General features: G+C 42.4%; 1 long non-coding RNA gene across 1 annotated transcript in view; it reads right to left on the reverse strand.

The window, feature by feature from the left end:
* Positions 1 to 731: 731 nt before the first annotated feature.
* LOC116376448 (uncharacterized) overlaps positions 732 to 13,729 on the reverse strand; it is a 15,701-nt gene continuing 2,703 nt past the window's right edge. Inside the window, exons 2-3 of the long non-coding RNA XR_004211809.1 lie at positions 8,196 to 8,318; positions 732 to 823 (exon numbers count right to left, since the gene is read on the reverse strand). This is a non-coding gene — a long non-coding RNA (uncharacterized LOC116376448). The remainder of the gene's footprint in view (positions 824 to 8,195; positions 8,319 to 13,729) is intronic.

The raw sequence follows: 13,729 nt of genomic DNA on the forward strand, positions 1-13,729 counted from the left end.
ATTACCATGAGCCCGTCCTCCCCAATTAAGGTGCCACCAACCTCCTGTGGCTTAGACGCTTTATGAATACAGACCCTAGTTCATTCTATCCATCAGCCATTGACTGAGAGGGCCAATGCAGTGTGCCCTCGCTGACCCTGTATACAGCATCTCATCTGATCCTTACCTGGGTTTAATGTAGATGACTGGAGAGTGTATGGAGGAGCAGCCTGGCCAGGACCGCCCTCTTAAAGAGCTGTATAACTGCACTGCACTACAGTCTCTACTGTACACTCACATCAGGATGACCACGCCGCCAAGGCCGACGGGTTTTATGAAGTCAAGTCAAGGGCTCTCGAAACACTACTGGAATAAACAGGTATGGACACACACATAACACACACACACACATATAACACACACACACAACACACACACATAACACACGCACACTCTCCCTTTCTTTTAATGACTTTGGGGTATCTTCAAAGTAACAGTAAATGAGTGAGTCAGTGTGTGTGTGTGTGTGTCCAGCCATCTGTGTGCTGTGTGTGTGTGTGTGTGTGTGTGTGTGTGTGTGTGTGTGTGTGTGTGTGTGTGTGTGTGTCCATCCATCTCCATGTGTGTGTCCATTTGTGTGTGTGTGTGTGTGTGTGTGTGTGTGTGTGTGTGTGTGTGTGTGTGTGTGGTGTGTGTGTGTGTGTGTGTGTGTGTGTGTGTGTGTGTGTGTGTGTGTGTGTGTGTGTGTGCGTGTGATTCCAGAATGCTTACTTGAGATCCTGGAAAGGTTCTGCTCTGATGTGGGATGTCTCCACTGAATGTCCGAAGACGACACCTTCGTTCCCTGAGAAAGACAATAGAAAGACAACAGAATAACAATATGAGGACAATAGAAAGACAATAGAAGAACAACATGAGGACAATAGAAAGACAATAGAAAGACAATAGAATAACAATAGAATAACAATAGAATAACAATAGAATAACAATAGAATAACAACATGAGGACAATAGAAAGACAATAGAATAACAATAGAATAACAATAGAATAACAATAGAATAACAACATGAGGACAATAGAAAGACAATAGAATAACAATAGAATAACAATATGAGGACAATAGAATAACAATAGAATAACAATATGAGGACAATAGAATAACAATAGAATAACAATAGAATAACAACATGAGGACAATAGAAAGACAACAGAAGAACAATATAATAACAATATGAGGACAATAGAAAGACAATAGAATAACAATATGAGGACAATAGAATAACAATAGAATAACAATAGAATAACAATAGAATAACAACATGAGGACAATAGAAAGACAACAGAAGAACAATATAATAACAATATGAGGACAATAGAAAGACAACAGAAGGACTGTATGGGGACAATAGAAGGATAATAGTTGTACAATATAAGGACAATAGAAGAACAGTATGAGGACAATAGAATGACAATGGTAGTACAATAGAAGGACAATAGTAGTACACTAGAAGGACAATAGTAGTACAATAGAATGACAATAGTAGTACACTAGAAGGACAATAGTAGTACAATAGAATGACAATAGTAGAACAATAGAAGGACAATAGTAGTACAATAGTAGTACACTAGAAGGACAATAGTAGTACACTAGAAGGACAATAGTAGTACACTAGAAGGACAATAGTAGTACAATAGTAGTACAATAGAATGACAATAGTAGTACACTAGAAGGACAATAGTAGTACACTAGAAGGACAATAGTAGTACACTAGAAGGACAATAGTAGTACTATAGGAGGACAATAGTAGTACAATAGTAGTACAATAGAAGCCATAGAAAGACAATAGTAGTACAATAGAATGACAATAGTAGTACACTAGAAGGACAATAGTAGTACAATAGAATGACAATAGTAGTACAATAGAATGACAATAGTAGTACAATAGAATGACAATAGTAGTACACTAGAAGGACAATAGTAGTACACTAGAAGGACAATAGTAGTACAATAGTAGTACAATAGAAGCCATAGAAGGACAATAGTAGTACAATAGAAGCCATATAAGGACAATAGTAGTACAATAGAAACCATAGAAGGACAATAGTAGTACAATAGAAGCCATAGAAGGACAATAGTAGTACACTAGAAGGACAATAGTAGTACAATAGAAGCCATAGAAGGACAATAGTAGTACAATAGAAGCCATAGAAGGACAATAGTAGTACACTAGAAGGACAATAGTAGTACACTAGAAGGACAATAGAAGCCATAGAAGGACAATAGTAGTACAATAGAAGCCATAGAAGGACAATGGTAGTACAATAGAAGCCATAGAAGGACAATAGTTGTACACTAGAAGGACAATAGTAGTACAATAGAAGCCATAGAAGGACAATGGTAGTACAATAGAAGCCATAGAAGGACAATAGTAGTACAATAGAAGCCATAGAATGACAATAGTAGTACAATAGAAGCCATAGAAGGACAATAGTAGTACACTAGAAGGACAATAGTAGTACACTAGAAGGACAATAGAAGCCATAGAAGGACAATAGTAGTACAATATAAGGATAATAGTAGTACAATATAAGGACAATAGAAGAACAGTATGAGGACAATAGAATGACAATAGTAGTACAATAGAAGGACAATGGGGCAAAAGAACACAGACACTGGACAGAGGAACTCTGCCTAGAAGGCCAGCATCCCGGAGTTGCCTCTTCACTGTTGACGTTGAGACTGGTGTTGTGCGGGTACTATTTAATGAAGCTGCCAGTTGAGGACTTGTGAGGTGTCTGTTTCTCAAACTAGACACTTTAATTATGAAATAACACATATGGAATCATTTGGTAACCAAAAAAGTGTCAAACAAATCATTTTTATTTATTTTTTATTTCACCTTCAATTAACCAGGTAGGCTAGTTGAGAACAAGTTCTCATTTACAACTGCGACCTGGCCAAGATAAAGCAAAGCAGTGAGACAAAAACAACAACACAGAGTTACACATGGAATAAACAAACATACAGTCACTAACACAATAGAAATGTATATATACACAATGCAAATGAGGTAAGATAAGGGAGGTAAGGCAATAAATAGGCCATAGTGGCGAAATAATGACAATTTAGCAATTAAACACTGGAGTGATAGATGTGCAAATGATGAATGTGCAAGTAGAGATACTGGGGTCCAAAGGAGCAAAATAAAATAACAGTATGGGGATGAGGTAATTGGATGGGCTGTTTACAGATGGGCTATAGTTGGATGGGCTATTTACAGATGGGCTATGTACAGGTGTAGTGATCTGTGAGCTGCTCTGACAGCTGGTGCTTAAAGTTAGAGAGGGAGATATGAGTCTTAAGCTTCATTGATTTTTGCAATTCGTTCCAGTCATTGGCAGCAGAGAACTGGAAGGAGAGGCGGCCGAAGGAGGAATTGGCTTTGGGGGTGACCAGTGAAATATACCTGCAGGAGCGAGTGCTACGGGTGGGTGCTGCTATGGTGACCAGTGAGCTGAGATAAGGCGGGGCTTTACCTAGCAAAGACTTATAGATGACCTGGAGCCAGTGGGTTTGGTGACAAATATGAAGCGAGGGCCAGCCAACGAGAGCATATAGGTCGCAGTGGTGGGTAGTATATGGGGCTTTGGTGTCAAAACGGATGGCACTGTGATAGACTGCATCCAATTTGCTGAGTAGAGTGTTGGAGGCTATTTTGTAAATGACATCGCCGAAGTCAAGGAACAGTAGGATAGTCAGATTTACGACGGAATGTTTGGCAGCATGAGTGAAGGATACATATTTTATATTTAATATTCTTCAAAGTAGCCACCCTTAGCCTTGATGGCAGCTTTGCACACTCTTTGCATTCGCTCAATGAACTTCATAAGGTAGTCACATGGAATACATTTCAATTAACAGGTGTGCCTTCTTAAAAGTTCATTTGTGGAATTTCTTTCCTTCTTAACACGTTTGAGCCAATCAGTTGTGTAGTGACAAGGTAGGGGTGGTATACAGAAGATATCCCTATTTGGTAAAAGACCAAGTCCATATTATGGCAAGAACAGCTCATATAAGCAAAGAAAAATTACAATCCATCATTACTTTAAGACATGAAGGTCAGTCAAAGCGTAACATTTCAAGAACTTTTAAAGTTTCTTAAAATGCAGTCGCAAAAACCATCAATCGCCATGGTGAAACTGACTCTCATGAGGACCACCACAGGAAAGGAAGACCCAGAGTTACCTCTGCTGCAGAGGATACATTCATTAGAGTTAATTACGCAAATAAATGATTCACATTTAAGTAGTTCAAGTAACAAATACATCTCAACATCAATTGTTCATAGGAGACTGCATGAATCAGGCCTTCATGGTCAAATTGCTGCAAAGAAACCACTACTAAAGGACAGCAATAAGAAGAAGAGACTTGCTTGGGCCAAGAGACACAAGCGATGGACATTAGACCGGTGGAAATCTGTCCTTTGGTCTGATGAGTTCAAATTTGAGATTTTTGGTTCCCACCGCTATGTCTTTGTGACGCAGAGTAGATTAATGGATGACCTCTGCATGTGCTGTTCCCACTGTGAAGCATGGAGGAGGAGGTGTGATGGTGTGGGGGTGCTTTGCTTGTGACACTGTCAGTGATTTATTTAGAATTCAAGGCACACTTAATCAGCATGGCTGCGACAGCATTCTGCAATGATACGCCATCCCATTTGGTTTGCGCTTAGTGGGACTATAATTTGTTTTTCATCAGGACAATGACCCAACACACCTCCAGGCTGTGTAAGGGCTATTTTACCAAGAAGGAGAGTGATGGAGTGCTACATCATATGACCTGGCCTCCACAATCACCTAACCTCAACCAAATTGAGATGGTTTGGGATGAGTCGGACCGCAGAGTGAAGGAAAAGCAGCCAACAAGTGCTTAGCATATGTGGGAACTCCTTCAAGACTGTTGGAAAAGCATTTCAGGTGAAGCTGGTTGAGAGAATGCCAAGAGTGTCCAAAGCTGTCATCAAGACAAAGGGTGGCTACTTTGAAGAATATAAAATTCTTTTTTTTAAACACTTTTTGGGTTACTACATGATTCCATATGTGTTAGTTCATAGTTTTGATGTCTTCACTATTATTCTACAATGTAAAAAACGAAGAAAAACTGTTGAATAGGTGTGTCTAAGTGTGTACTGTATATAATGTAATTCAAGCCAGCTAAGGTCCTGATTAGCCAGTCATGTGTAAGATGACACTGATGATGAGAAGTCCTGTGATATTACAACATTAATGTGTGTGATACTGACACCACGTCTCAAATGTGTGATGTGAGAATTGTCCATTTCGAAAGGTACACGCTGAGTAGACAAAACATTATGAAGACCTTAATACTGAGTTGCCTTAAAGCCCTCAGAACAGCCTCAATTTGTTGGGGTTATGGACTCTACAAGGTGTCGAAAGCATTCCACATGGACTCCAACGCTTCACACCACTGTGTCAAGTTGTCTGGATGTCATTTAGGTGGTGGACCATTATTGATACACACAGGAAACTGTTGAGCATAAAGAAACCCAGCAGCGTTGCAGTTCTCCTACTACAATAACCTGTTCAAAGACACTTCAATCTGTTGTCTTGGCCTTCACCCTCTGCATTTCACAAAGACACAATCCATGTCTCCATTGTCTCAAGGCTAAACAAATCCTTCTTTAACCTGTCTCCTCCCCTTCATCTACACTGATAGAAGTGGATTTAACAAGTGACATCAATACTGTTCCTAATGTTTTGTCCACTCAGTGTACGTTAGAAGTTTCAGGTTTCAAACTTTATTCGCCACGTGCCCAGGATACAACAGGTGTAAAACAGTACAGTGGAATTCTTAACTTGAGAGCTCTTTCCCAACAATGCAGATGATAATAGAAAATAGAATAGAAACATGTATCCAAAAATAACATCAGTCTAAGTAGCCCATGTTAGAACACATGGCAATGACATCATATCTCCCCACACTAAACAGAGATAGTATGAGTGATGTTCTTGCATGGAGCACATACAGAAACATCAGTTTCTTCCCTCCATCCCTCCCACCAACCCTCCCTCCTTCCTCCAACCCTCCCTCCTCCCTCCAACACTCCTTCCTTCCTCCATGCCTTCATTCTCCGTGAGCGACAAAAGACAACATCAATCACCTTGCAGACCTCCGCCACTTTCTCTCCCTCCATCTCTCACTCTCACCCCCCACTTTCTTTCTTTCCTGGCTTTGTAATGGACAGATCTTTCCAATTACAGAGAGGAAAAGGGGGAGGATGGAGGAGGGGTGTCTGTTCGCCCACGACCCCCGACTGCTTCCACTTGACCTCCCCGCCGCCTCGTTTACCGGGAGAGACCACCGCGCCAGGAAAGCAAACAGAGATAGGCATGTGCTTTTTCTCTCTTAATCTTTCCTTCACTCTCTCTCTCTCTCTACTTCTCCCTCTCTACTTCTCCCTCTCTACTTCTCCCTCTCTACTTCTCTCTCTCTCTCTCTCTCTCTCTCTCTCTCTCTACTTCTCCCTCTCTACTTCTCTCTCTCTCTCTCTCTCTCTCTCTCTCTCTTTCCTTTTTTCCCTACCTCTCTCTCTTAATTTTCTCTTCCGTCCCTCTCTCTCTCAGTCCCTGTCTCTCTATCTAATGCTGATGTCTGCATGTAGGCCACACACAACAACTGTCTGAGTTCTGCTCAACCCACTCACTAGCAGTCGCTGTGCATTGCTGCACACAGGCCCTTAGCACCATCACAATCTATCTGGTTGCTATGGGAGCACTGACCTGTGAATGGAGCCTTTTAGACTGGGTAAATCCACCCAACTGACCCGCATTTAACATATAACTGTACCTGCAACTGCTTTAAACCCAACCTCAGTCCCGCAAGATTATTTTAGGCGTATGTGACACAGCTCACTTGCCAGGCATGGACTCAACAATTCTGCTCCCTATAGGCAATATCAAAAAGCTCAAAAATATCCTACGAAATAGGTTAAATCACCAGAGATTCTCACATGGCCCATTATATTAGGCTATCGGTATTGCTCTGCCACATCAGCAAATAGTCTAGAAGTAGTTTGAAGAGAGCAGATTCTGAGAGACTTGCACTTTCTCTTGAGCTACGTTTTATAGCCTACCTTTTAGGAGTGGGACGATTTTCAGACCGAGACAAATATGGGCGATCAATATTTATTTCTAACCAAATTTAGTAACCCATAGCCTAATCCTATTTAGGAAGTACATTTCCTTGGAAGGATAACGTGCCACGTGCTTCTCCGCCCATGTACAGACTATAGCCTACTCTATTTAATAGAGACCACACGGGTACCTGATCTCACGCGTATGGCTACTGAACCTGAAGCAACAGGACTGATGAGAGAGGAGACTTCTCTTTCTCTTGAGCTACGTTCTGCATACGTGATATAGCTTATCCTTTGGGAGGATGATTTGCTGGCAGAGACAAATAAATGGGTAATGGTTGGTTGAGCGCCCTGCACTTCTCTCCGTTATCAATAATGATTTACAGACATTGTAGTAAACTATAGTCTAATCATATTTTATTTTATTTCCTTGAAAAGATAACTACCACTTGGTTCTCCGTTTATGCATAGGCAGTCTACTCTATATATACATTATTTGTGGGTAACGATTGAATTAAAATGGCCAAAGGAAAATATCTTCTCTTTGAAGAGAGCAATTTCTCAAGCAAGAATTTAGCTAGAATTGTCTGGGGGTGGTCTGAGTGGGGAGGGGGAAACTGAAAACGAGCTGTTATTGTCAGAGAGGTAACTCATGTACAACATATATATAAAGCACAGGACTGCACTGGGTTTTTAATAACAATCATTTGGGGGATGCTTATATTTGTCCTAGTACAAACATGATCAAGTGTGTAGTAATACTTATGTGTGAATTTGAAATGTGTTTTTTTGGATATCCCAACTCCCCCTCAGAGTGAGGTCCCAGACAGGGTCTGCCTCAACAGCGAGCAATTAAGGTAAAGTGCCTCGCTCAAGGGCACATCAACAGATTGATCACGTTGTCAGCTCGGGGATTCAAACTAGTGACCTTTCGGCTACTGGCCAAACGTTCTAATCGCTAGGCTTCCTGTCACCCTAGAGGCTACCTGTCACCCTAGAGGCTACCTGCTGCCCTCCGCCTGTGTGTTTGTGTCTGCATGCGTGCGTATATGCGTTACCTGTCACCCTCAGTTTCTCAGTGCCGATGCTGATCTCCTTCTCGTCAGCGGAGAAGAGCACCCGCTCCCCGTCAGGACTCCTCACCTCGAACCTCTGACACTGGGCCTCCACCATCTCCGAGCCTGGAGAGAGTGCGGGAGAGAAAGAGAATTAGACTTAAAAATCCCCTTTGTTGGGTCAATGTCATACAAAACACAAACACACTACAAACCATCACATATCACACCTCACCTCCATTGCAGGTGTTTACCTGAGGGCTAAGATGCAATGGTTTTTGAAGAGAGATTAAGGGCAGTTGAGAGAGAGAGTTCTAACTATTTGCACATCATTGTAACACAGTACATAGCCATAATGACATTTGAAATGTGTCTCTTCCTTTGAAACGTGTGAGTGTAATGTTTACTGTTCATTTGTGACTGTTTATATATATGTAGTTTTTTTATCTATTCCACTTGCTTCAGCAATGTAAACATATGTTTCCCATGCTAATGAAAACACAATTGAATTGAGAGATAGAGAGCGTGAAAGATGGTGCTCAACATAGTGTACCACTTGGTACAAACAGGTTCTTACACTGAAGTACTTGACTTAACAGCTTGTGGTTAAATGTTGCCTTTATACTGAACAATATCTATTTGAAAAGCCTTGTTTTTGAATGGCTGGTTGTGAATTGAAACATGGATGGTCATGTAAAACAACCTATCATGCTCGACCTGCAGCCTCTGTAACTCTAAGCGTATGGCAGTACTGTACAGCACACAATAAGGATACCTGACCATGTGCCCCTGTTCCATTGAAGACTTGAGGCAGAAAAGCCTTGGTCTACAACCAGAAACCATTGCTTGTCTTACATAATCAGGTCAAAGGTTAAAAAAAAATACATAGCTATTAGCTATCACCTCCTTCAAATCTTTCCGACCTTCAGGGACTGATAGGAGAGGGCATTATTTGTTTGTTGCCTCTTCATCCCTCCCTCCATCCCAATCCAATCCACTCTTCCTCCTCTCTTTTCATTTGGCCTTAAGTCTTGCTGAGCTGAGGTTAAAGCCTGGTCTACTGCTAGCTGCTCAGAGCTGTGCTCTTCAACCATTCCATCTGTCAACTAGCATCCCAAGAGTGCCATGTCAGTCATAACAAGACTTTATTACTGGTGATCAACCTGGGATGACCTTCCATCTGATAAGGTAAAGAAAATGTCCGCTCCCTCTCTGGCCCTTAAACACATCGGACAGATAAAGCTATCCTGCTGTGTTGGCTGGTTTTTCACAGCTTTTTTTGGTGTTGTTTGTTTACTTCTCAGGTTGTCTTTTTAATGTTTCTGGATTCCGAGGCTCGTTTTTCTGTTGTTTAAATGGCACTTTTTTCTGTTCCGTCTTCATTGATTCGTACTAACGAAAATAATTGTTCCAATGAGGATGAAAGGATTTGAAATAGTTTGCAATAAAGACACTGTGGGCTGTTATCCAGCGGAGATACATTTCTGATAACAATTAGTATTGGAGGCAATTATACTGTAGTCTCTTGAAATTGATCTTGAAAAATCAAACAACGTTGGGCATCAATCTGTTCAGCAATGAAACGTGGTTTATATTTCTTTCTTTCTGCTGGTGTCGTTTAAAAAACCCATCATGTAGGCAATTCAGATCCTCCTCATGTAGACTCCTAGAAGTGGTTTGCAGAGGTAGACAACTTGTTTTTCTACCAGCCCCATCTGATTAAAAGAAAAAAGGTGGAATAATGATGACGGTTGGAGATTAATAGTACCCCACTCCCGCAGATAAAGCCAACCTAATTCCAATGGATGCCGATAACGACAGGAGTCCTCATTAAGAAAAGTGTTAATTTATGTGCTCATTTGATTAATCCCCACTTGACCGAATCTTACTATGATGGGTTTCTCAGGGGCCCTTATTCATATGCTGTGCCTGGCTTCTCTCCTGCTCTGCCTGCTGGCGATGGTACGGATATGATACAAGCAGACACAGAAAAGCAAAAGGGATGGGAGGAAAAGAAAGGATGCAAAGAGAGAGAGAGAGAGACAGAGAGAGAGAGAGAGCGAGACAGAGAGAGACAGAGAGAGAGAGACAGAGAGAGAGACAGAGAGAGACAGAGAGAGAGACAGAGAGAGAGACAGAGAGAGAGAGACAGAGAGAGAGACAGAGAGAGAGAGAGAGAGAGACAGGGAGAGAGAGACAGACAGACAGACAGATTGGGGTGACAAACTGAGAACCAGAAATAAATAGCCGTGGCATCGCTGCAGACTACATCAAAACAACAGTGTGGTATTCAAATGAAACTCTCTCCTGCTGATGTCACTCCGTTGCTCTGTCTCCCTCTCTCTTGCTCCGGGAGAGGAGGGGAATTGCAGGCGAAGGGGGGTGTGTTAAGGAAGAGGATGCTGGTGTGACGGATGTGGGGTGGCGGGCGTTGCACTCGGGGGTCCGGCGACACACTTAGACGCCACGGTTGTGAATAAATCACTAGATGCTTCAAAAAACATGTAAATGCGGCAGAGACCAAGGCATCGAGTCACAGCAGGAAGCATTCACACCCCCCACCCCCCACCCCTGGCCAGGGCGCTGTTCTCTTCCATTCACCCCCCCCCACCCCCCACCCCCGGCCAGGGCGCTGTTCTCTTCCATTCTACTCCGCCTCTCATTGAATTTCCACATTACTGTTTGACTTTGAGATAGAAAAGTCATATAGTTTGACTCTGATTACATTTGCGACATGGTTACAACAGTGCTCAGCATCAACAGCACCCGGCGTCAACAACCTCAACTCTCAACCGTCCTTCAGATCCCATAGACTTCCACTTACAGTGGATACGCTCCAAAGGTCATCAACATCTCCTCCAGTCCCCCAGATACAACCACAGGGGAATTACTCCTATTCACACAAGTAGAGCAACAACACCACGCAGGAAAGATAACAGGATTCAACAACCAGGCGTTAAGCCACTGTTAATACTTGATGAACTTTCCATGTTTTCATGCCCGTGGTCTAGGCGCGTTTTGTTCTCTGGCTCTGAGGTACATGACTTCAGTTTAAGAAAAACGTTGACTTAAGTGAGGTACATTTAGAATGCTCTCTTACATTTTTAAACGTTGTCAGGAAAGCCAAAAGCAGCGCTAACTGACTCTGACTGACTCCCTGACAGCTCCGTATGTCCTCACCCTCAAAAACGTCAAAACGGATGAATTTAAACATCAGTGGTATGTGGTGTAAGACAGTGATAAGCGGTTGTCTCACCAAGCTACCTTAAGATGAACGTCACTCTGGATAAGTGTCTGCTAAATGACCATAATAACTGCAAATGTAATATAAGAGGTGGAAATGGCTGCTGGGCGTCAACGAAAACACTCTAGAGCAGAGTTTACACTCACAACACTTCACGGGGTGGCTTGTTAGGGCACTTTGGAGCACTTTGGAGAAGACAAGGACATTGCCACTTAGCCACAACCGGTGATAAGAAGTAGTTATATCCACGTTGACAGCAACAGCCCACACCGAGGAGATATTGGGTCTGGACTGTCGTCTGAAACTTTTACTCCTCAGAAGATTAATGACAACAGGGCGTTATAAACGAGCTGCTCGAGATCATTAATTGATGCAGATTTTCCTGTGATTAGAGAAGGATGAAGGATGATCCTCTGTGGTGATATTGAACACGCAGGAAATGTCACTTGTTCAATCAGAGATAGGGTTCCAATGTCACGACATTGCAGACGCGACATTGCAGACGTGACATTGCAGACGTGACATTGCAGACGTGACATTGCAGACGCGACATTGCAGACGCGACATTGCAGACGCGACATTGCAGACGCGACATTGCAGACGCGACATTGCAGACGCGACATTGCAGACGCGACATTGCAGACGTGACATTGCAGACGTGACATTGCAGACGTGACATTGCTGACGTGACATTGCAGACGTGACATTGCACCAACCAAAGGCTGAGTGCCACGTCAACGACTGTCAGGCATCACATAGCTATAGGATATAATGTGTTGAGTGAATATGTTCAACATCCAGGCGTCGTGAGAAAGCAGATGACTGCTTTGTAGTCAGTCTGGAACGAGGGCAGTTTGGGGGTTTGGGGAGAACCACAAAGAGGGAAGGGGCAATCCCTGTTTGGTGCCATTTTGACCTGTCAAATACAAAGTAGAGGGAATGGGGGAAGAGACAACAAAGTCTGGAGTCATTTTTTCCTGTCAAAATATAAAGTCTGAAGGAAAAAGTTGAAGTTTTGAACTCGTCGAGTTAGTTGGTCACGGGAACTCGTCGAGCTAGTTTGTCACGGCCCCTTTGAACGAGGGCTGAGAAATGCTGAATTAATTTGGACTTTCAAAAGTAAACACTGAAGAAGGTGATGCAACTCTGCGAAACAACGAGGTCATCGCTGGTCTCTTTTTAAAGTGCTGAAATCAGTCAGAGAGCGGAGTCTCCTGGAAGAAGACCTTTCGACTCTTTGAAGGTGCTTTTTGAAAAACTAAAGAGCCGTGGAGTGAAGCAGTCAGAAAACTGCAGCGCGCAGCAACTTTTACCCCAAGTTAGAAAAACTACACATGATTTATGGACAAACGTACACAAATTATGTATCTAAATAAGATTACACTCATTAATAAAGAGCGCGGGAGAAAAAAGGGAAAAAGTGTGGTTTCAACCGACACATTAATCAAGAGAATCTTTTCGGTCAGGGAGACGAAGGAGGCAAAGAAGAGACGCTGCTAAAAGGTGGATTTAATCACACACTCTTCATGGCTGTCTGTAAACACGGAGGCCTGCGGTGTCATCTGTACATACACATCAATAACCGGCATGACATTGATGGGAACAAAGCAAAATGAGTACTTCCTTCATAAAAATGGACAGATTCTATTCTAACACGTCCCAATATACCTATAGCAAATATGTTCTCATTGAGAATGATCTCGCGTCACAAAGCATATGCACTGCTAGTTCATCCTCTTTTATATGCCACCTGTGAAGAACAGTTCCAACCGGTCGGTAGTAGCCACAGGGAAAGACGGCCCTGTGCCCCGTACAGGCACAGCAGACATGATCAAATGTATAATTCATATTCTTGTCACTGAAGCTGTCTCTTACCCAGAATGACTCAAGGGCAAGTTAGACTTTGAGTACATACCAAATTGTTTAATAGCAAGTAAGAGCAAATACCAAAATAACAAGGAAGTAGAGCTTTCAACACCTGTTCCTATTGGACGCTAAGAATGGGTGACAGAGCGGGGATCCAATCAGAGTGCCTCATCTCTTTACCCCAAAGTCCTGTGTGGTAATCCCAGAACATCTCCCACTCCCACCCTGCCTTAATCCATTCCATATGATACAGCAGCTGGAGAAAAAAAATGAGTGGAACGATTCCTCCGAGATAAAAGAGAAAATAATTACTGAGCAGGAGAAGATAACGGGACAAAAATGAAGCCCGAAGTTTAGAAGCTCATTACAAAGTCATAGGGGAGTTTGCCAGTTTAAGGTTTGAAGTCCATTTCTTCTAGGAAAGGGA

Source organism: Oncorhynchus kisutch, linkage group LG12 (genome assembly GCF_002021735.2).
Source record: "Oncorhynchus kisutch isolate 150728-3 linkage group LG12, Okis_V2, whole genome shotgun sequence".
NCBI classification, from domain to species: domain Eukaryota; kingdom Metazoa; phylum Chordata; class Actinopteri; order Salmoniformes; family Salmonidae; genus Oncorhynchus; species Oncorhynchus kisutch.